A 6,071-nucleotide genomic window follows, 5' to 3' on the forward strand; every position below is an offset into this window, starting at 1 on the left:
TTGGGAACTACTAAAGCTATTTTTTGTAGGGATTCCTTGATGAGCTTCTTGTGTTCTGTCAAGTAGAAAGTAAAGTGGATCGGTTTTGCCTTTAATTCTGACTGACTAGAATCTACTTCCTTTTTCCCCCCATTCACGTTAGGGTGGGGATTGGACTAGAAGAGCTGTAGGATCTCTTTATTTCTGATCTTAAATGAATTTTTTCTTTAATTAGTTTTTTTTTTTGTTTGTTTTGTTTTGTTTTGTTTTTGGTGAGCTATTACTTTTTCCTTCAATGCACTGTTCTTTGGTTTGGAAAACGGGCTCTATTTGTACCGTGCTTTAAATGTACACAATGGTTCTAAATTGCTACTTTTCGTTAAAGTTAGATACAACATCATAATTAAAATGTCATCCATAATTGAGGCACAGTCTGAGGCCTGGAGACCCCTCTTGTCACTTCCAGCCGTGTCTCCTTCCCTGGCCACGTTGCCCCTGGCCACATCTCCTCCCCCCACCACACCGTGTCATCCCCCCACCACCTCACCTCTGGTCACATCAACTCCCTCCCGGCCACATCACCTCTGGCCTCACTGCCTGCCTCCCTCTCTCCCTGGTAGCCTCTGTGACTCCTGCTTTCTACCCTCCCGAGGGTCTGTTCAAGGCTCCTTCCCCGTTTTCCACTCCTGAGTGGGTCTCAGGACCTGGATGTTTCACAGGATGCAAGTTTCTTCCCTTCCAGCCGCGGGTCTCTGAGCGACAAGTCCAGAGAGGGCACTAAGCTCTCCTTACCCACCTCGGGGTCCCGAGCCCTGACCGCCGACCACCAGGGCTTTTCTGCAGGGTGTGGGGCAGACTCATGCGTGAATTGGACAGAAAAGGTGATTCCAGGAATCTTTGTTTTAAGTGCACTGGAGCAGAGATGGGGAGAGGGGACCACCGGGTTTGCTCAGAATTGGGCCCTGCTCACAGCCAGTGAGGCAACATAAGCACCTCCTAAATGAAGCATTCCACACACTGATTTTACACATGACGGTTGTGATGGCTGGAAAAGGCTTCACACAACGAGTGAGTTTGAGCTGCATTTGAAGGAAGAACAGGTCCCTGTAGGTGGAAATGAAAGGTAAGCGTGACCCAAGCCATCAGCAGCAGCGGGGGTGGGGTGGTGCAGACTCCCCATGGATGGTGGGCATGGCTGAAATGCAGGAGAGGGCAGGGGTGCGAAGGAACAGCAGGGCGGCAGTAAAATTCCCCTGCAGAGAGGGGACGTGACTGAGATATTACCACATGTATACAACTGAGAGATGATCTGAGGATGATTTCTGGGAGCCTATGGGAAGAGCACGTGGTCATCATCAGTTCTCGGGATCTCTTTTTATGAAGTGAAAACAGTCATGCCTCTGCCTATCTTGTGAGCTGTTAAGATCAAATCGGATAATCTTCAGCGAGCCTTGTAAATGCTAAAGCTTATGACAGACTGTTCCAGCCCGCTTGTCTCCACCCTCCTTTCCTATTCGGTAACGTGAACCCTGCTGGGTACCTCACTATCTGCCTGGCTTTCTCCTCCATAACGTGAGCCTTGAGTACTTGCTGGGTACCTCGCTGTCCACCTTCCTTCCTCAGTAACGTGAGCCCTGAGTATTTGCTGGATACCTCGCTGCCTGCCATACAGCTGGCTGTAGAATTGTCAAACGCACTTGGCTGGCACATAAACAGAAGTGCTCGCCAGGCCTTGGGAGGGCTTTCTGACATGTGGGTGCCTTCTGTTCCCTGTTAGGCTGGAGCTGCAGGAGCCCTCCTAGACCAGACAGAGGACCAAGGCTGGGGCCTCGGGGTGGGGGCTGGAGGATCTCCCTGGGTTTATTGTGTGGGTGAGAGCAAACTTCAGTCCCGCTGTGGCATTGGGATTCAGGGTTCCTTCTGGAATGTTTTGAGTGAGAAACAGGAAGTGTGCACAGGTGCGTCTTCTGCGGATTTTATGGTTATCTTGGGAGAGCACTGGTGCCTCTGAGCTATGAACCTGCAGAACCACTTGTTCCACTAACGGCCGCCTTTATATAAAGAATGACTTACAAAAGATGCCACTTCAGATGGAGGTATTTGCAGGTGTGGCCTGAAAAATGAACAGAATGACTTTCATCTCAAGGAAAGTACCTTACATTATTCCCAATGATAGACATTTGAGCTTTCCAGCGAATATTAAAATATAAAAATCTTGTGTCTACCACTTTCTCATGTGATTAATGATATTGATGCGGTTTTGTTTTGTTTTGTTTTTTACATATAACGAAATGTGGAAGCTGCTCATAACTCTGAATCAGTGTTATCTAACCAATGTGTGATTACAAAATCGTGTGCTGGTAAAAGCCATTCAAGTGCAAGACGGACCAGTCGACTTAGAAGGAATTGGGGCAGAAAGGTCCAACGAGCAGAGCACAGACTGTGTTGCAGACAGCCTGTACGGAAGTGCCACTTGTTACATTTGGCAGCAGAGAATAACTAAAGTGATCTGAAAACACAGTGAAAATACCGCTTCCTAATTGTATATCAGTATGGGGTTGGACTTTCTTCATAAACTTCAGTCACGGCTCTGCAGCCCACTGAACGCAGATGCAGTCATGAGAATCCTGCTGTCTGAGGTACAGAGATGTTAGGTGTTTTCACAGCAGCACAAACTGTTGCCACGCTGCTGCTTATTTTGGAAAATGGTTTCTTCTTTAAGACTGTGTTAAGATGTAATGACTTTATCCTTGTAAAATAAACTAAATTGTTACTTTTTTTTTTTTTTTTTTTTTTTGAGACGGAGTCTTGCTCTGCCACGCAGGCCGGAGTGCGGTGGTGTGACCTCAGCTCACTTCAACCTCTGCCTCCTGAGTTCAAGCGATTCTCCTGCCTCAGCCTCCCTAGTAGCTGGTACTACAGGTGTTCGGCACCATGCCAGGCTAATTTTTGTATTTTAGTAGAGACGGGGTTTCACCATGTTGGCCAGGCCGGTCTCGAACTCCTGACCTCAAGTGATCCACCTGCCTCTGCCTCCCAAAATGCTGGGATTACAGGCATGAGCAGCCACCACTCCCGGCTTGATGAGAAAGCTTTTTTGTGCTCTTTAATAAAGTGCAAAGGGTTCCTGAGACCCAAAAGTTTGAAAACCACTGGCTTAAACTGACAAAATTGTCCACGATTCTTCAGTGTATCTTCTAATCTGTTGATGGAGAAAGGACGGTAAGGGTTGCTTTACTTTTTGCCTTTCACAACTCAGTGGTGCCGGGACAACTTGGGTATCCACATGGAAAAGGATGGACTGGACCCTTCCTCACCGTACAAGCAAAGCTCAACATGAATCCAACGTAAGGAGCTGACTGAGACCCATTCTGTCAGTCTGCTGGGTACTATAACGGACACCACAGACCGTTCGACTTAGACAATAGCATCTTGTTTCCTTTTTCCTGGAGACTGGAAGCCTGGGATCAAGGTGCGGGCAGGGTTGGATTCTCTGGGGCCTCACCCCATGCTGTGTAGATTGCGTCTTCTCTGTGTCTTCACAGGTTTCTCTTATGTGCATGGAGCACTAAGGACTGTGTCTAAATTATCTTAAAAGAACACCAGTCATTCTGGATCAGGGCCTACTCTTAAGATCTTATGGGACCTAAATTACCACGCTAAGGCCCTGTATCTAAATACAGTGACATTTTAAGTTTCTGGGGTTGTGACTTTAACATGGGAATCTTGGCGGGGGGGGGGGGGAATGGGACAGTTCAGCCCATAACACCTTCAGGGGAGAATCCTTGAGAAACTGTTAGGTTGGATTAGGCAATGTTTCCTTGGCTGAGACGTCTAAAGCTATAACAAGCAACTGAAGGGAAAAAGACGGTATCAAAATTAAAAATGTTCATTTCAGAGGATACTATTAAAGTAAAAAGACAACCCACAGAACAGGATACATTATCACGATAAGGACCTGATATCAAGAATATATTTTAAAGCTCTTAATAAAAATCCAATTTAAAAATGGAAAACGGATTTGAATAGACATTCTCCAGAGAAAGACATATAAATGCCTTAAAAAGCACATGAGGGCCGGGCGCGGTGGCTCAAGCCTGTAATCCCAGCACTTTGGGATGCCGAGATGGGCGGATCACGAGGTCAGGAGATCGAGACCATCCTGGCTAACCCGGTGAAACCCCGTCTCTAGTAAAAAAAAATACAAAAAAATAGCCGGGCGAGGTGGCGAGCGTCTGTAGTCCCAGCTACTCGGGAGGCTGAGGCAGGAGAATGGCGTAAACCCGGGAGGCGGAGCTTGCAGTGAGCCGAGATCCGGCCACTGCACTCCAGGCTGGGCGACAGCGCGAGACTCCGTCTCAAAAAAAAAAAAAAAAAAAAAACCATGAGATGTTTAGCAGAATTCGTCATCTTAGAAATGGAAATCAAAACCACTGAGATACCACTTCACAACCACTGGATGGGTAAAATCCCAGTATTGGACAGTGACTTGGTGGTGAATTTGGGAAAACTGAAATCTTGATATATTGCTAGTGGGAAGGGAAGTAAAATGGTACAGTTGATTTGGAAAAGTCTGGCAGTTCCTCAGAAAAGTTATGCATGAAATCACCATACGACCCAGGAATTTCACTCCTAGGCATATGCCCAAGAAAATTGAAAACATTTTTACAAACAAACAAAAAAATCTTATGCAAGAATCTTCATAGCAGCATTATTTGTAGTAGTAGAAACAGTCCAGGTGTCTGTCAACAGGTCACTCACTGTGAGATTCCACTCACCTTGGACGTGAAAGATGTCAGCACCGAAGGTCACGCCAAAGGTCATGCACTGTACGATTCTTCTCACAACAGATGTCCAGAATGGGCAAATCCAGAGAAACGGAAGTCGGCTGGCGATTGCCAGGTGCTGGCGGAAGGAAGGAGCAGGTGCTGACTCTTAATGGGTTCAAGGTTTCTTTGGCCCATGGTGAAAAAGTCCCAGAATTACATACTAGTGGTTGATGTGCAGCTTTGAGAATGTGCTAAAAAGACTGAATTGTATCCTTTAATATTGGGGCTTTTATGGTTTGTAAATTCCTTTCAATTTAAAAAGGAACTCAAGAACTTCTTTGGTGTTGATATTTAGATGGTGAAAGAGACAGTATCCAAAACAAGTTACTATGTAACTCACGTCGACAGAGTTAAACTTCATATTCTGAGGATCTTAAAGGAAGCGTGTGAGCCTAGGAGACACAACGATCCTACACTAGATGTTACACCCCATCTTACTGATTTCTATCTCACATAACCATATTCAGGGAAAACCGACATGTAAACGTGAGCTGGATGCTATGCAGACGCACACTCCTCTTACCCGGATGATCTTTAGTGGTACAGTAAGAGATGAGGTCATAGCAACGTTAGTTTAGTTAAATTTCTATGGCAACAGAAATTTGGCACATCTGATGAGTTAGATCTCTCTGCACAGCTCCTAATGGGGTTGCCCATTTCTGTATGGTGTCTGTGTATATTCTCGCTGTGGAAATAAGTGATAGCACCTGCACAAACACTTGCCCGGAAACGTGCACGAAGCTGGTGAAGGCAGAGGACAGGCAACAGGGAAGCATGGCTCAGCCCTGGCAAAGAAGACCGTTATTCCGAACGCAGAAGATTCAGGAACACAGTCGTTGGGAAGACTGCTGATGTCCGTGGATCTCACTGCTGTTGTGTTGTATCTGTGCAGCGAGTTACCGGAGCTGTCAGAACCGCACGTGTTGGTATTGGTATCATCACTCAATGCTTCTGACTTTTCCTGGTGCTGAGGATGACTGCATGTGGCGGAAGCAAAGTACTGACCTAGCACAGATCATCAGATCCCAGTTCTTTTTTATGAAGGGGGGCAGGATTAGAACCATCCCCCCACACTCCCCAATCCTATAAGAACTGGGATCTGATGATCTGTGCTGTTGAGAGAGGCAGGGTTAGAACGCCCCACTCCCCAATCCCATTGTTGAAAATAATAGTTGGCTTGGGAGGGTTGGCTTCCTAAGGTTGAAGCTGTGCATTTCTGGAGCCTGGGCTGTCAGCCATGGTGGCTGGGGAATGCTGGGGCTG

This window comes from Macaca mulatta, chromosome 11 (genome assembly GCF_049350105.2).
Source record: "Macaca mulatta isolate MMU2019108-1 chromosome 11, T2T-MMU8v2.0, whole genome shotgun sequence".
Taxonomy (NCBI): domain Eukaryota; kingdom Metazoa; phylum Chordata; class Mammalia; order Primates; family Cercopithecidae; genus Macaca; species Macaca mulatta.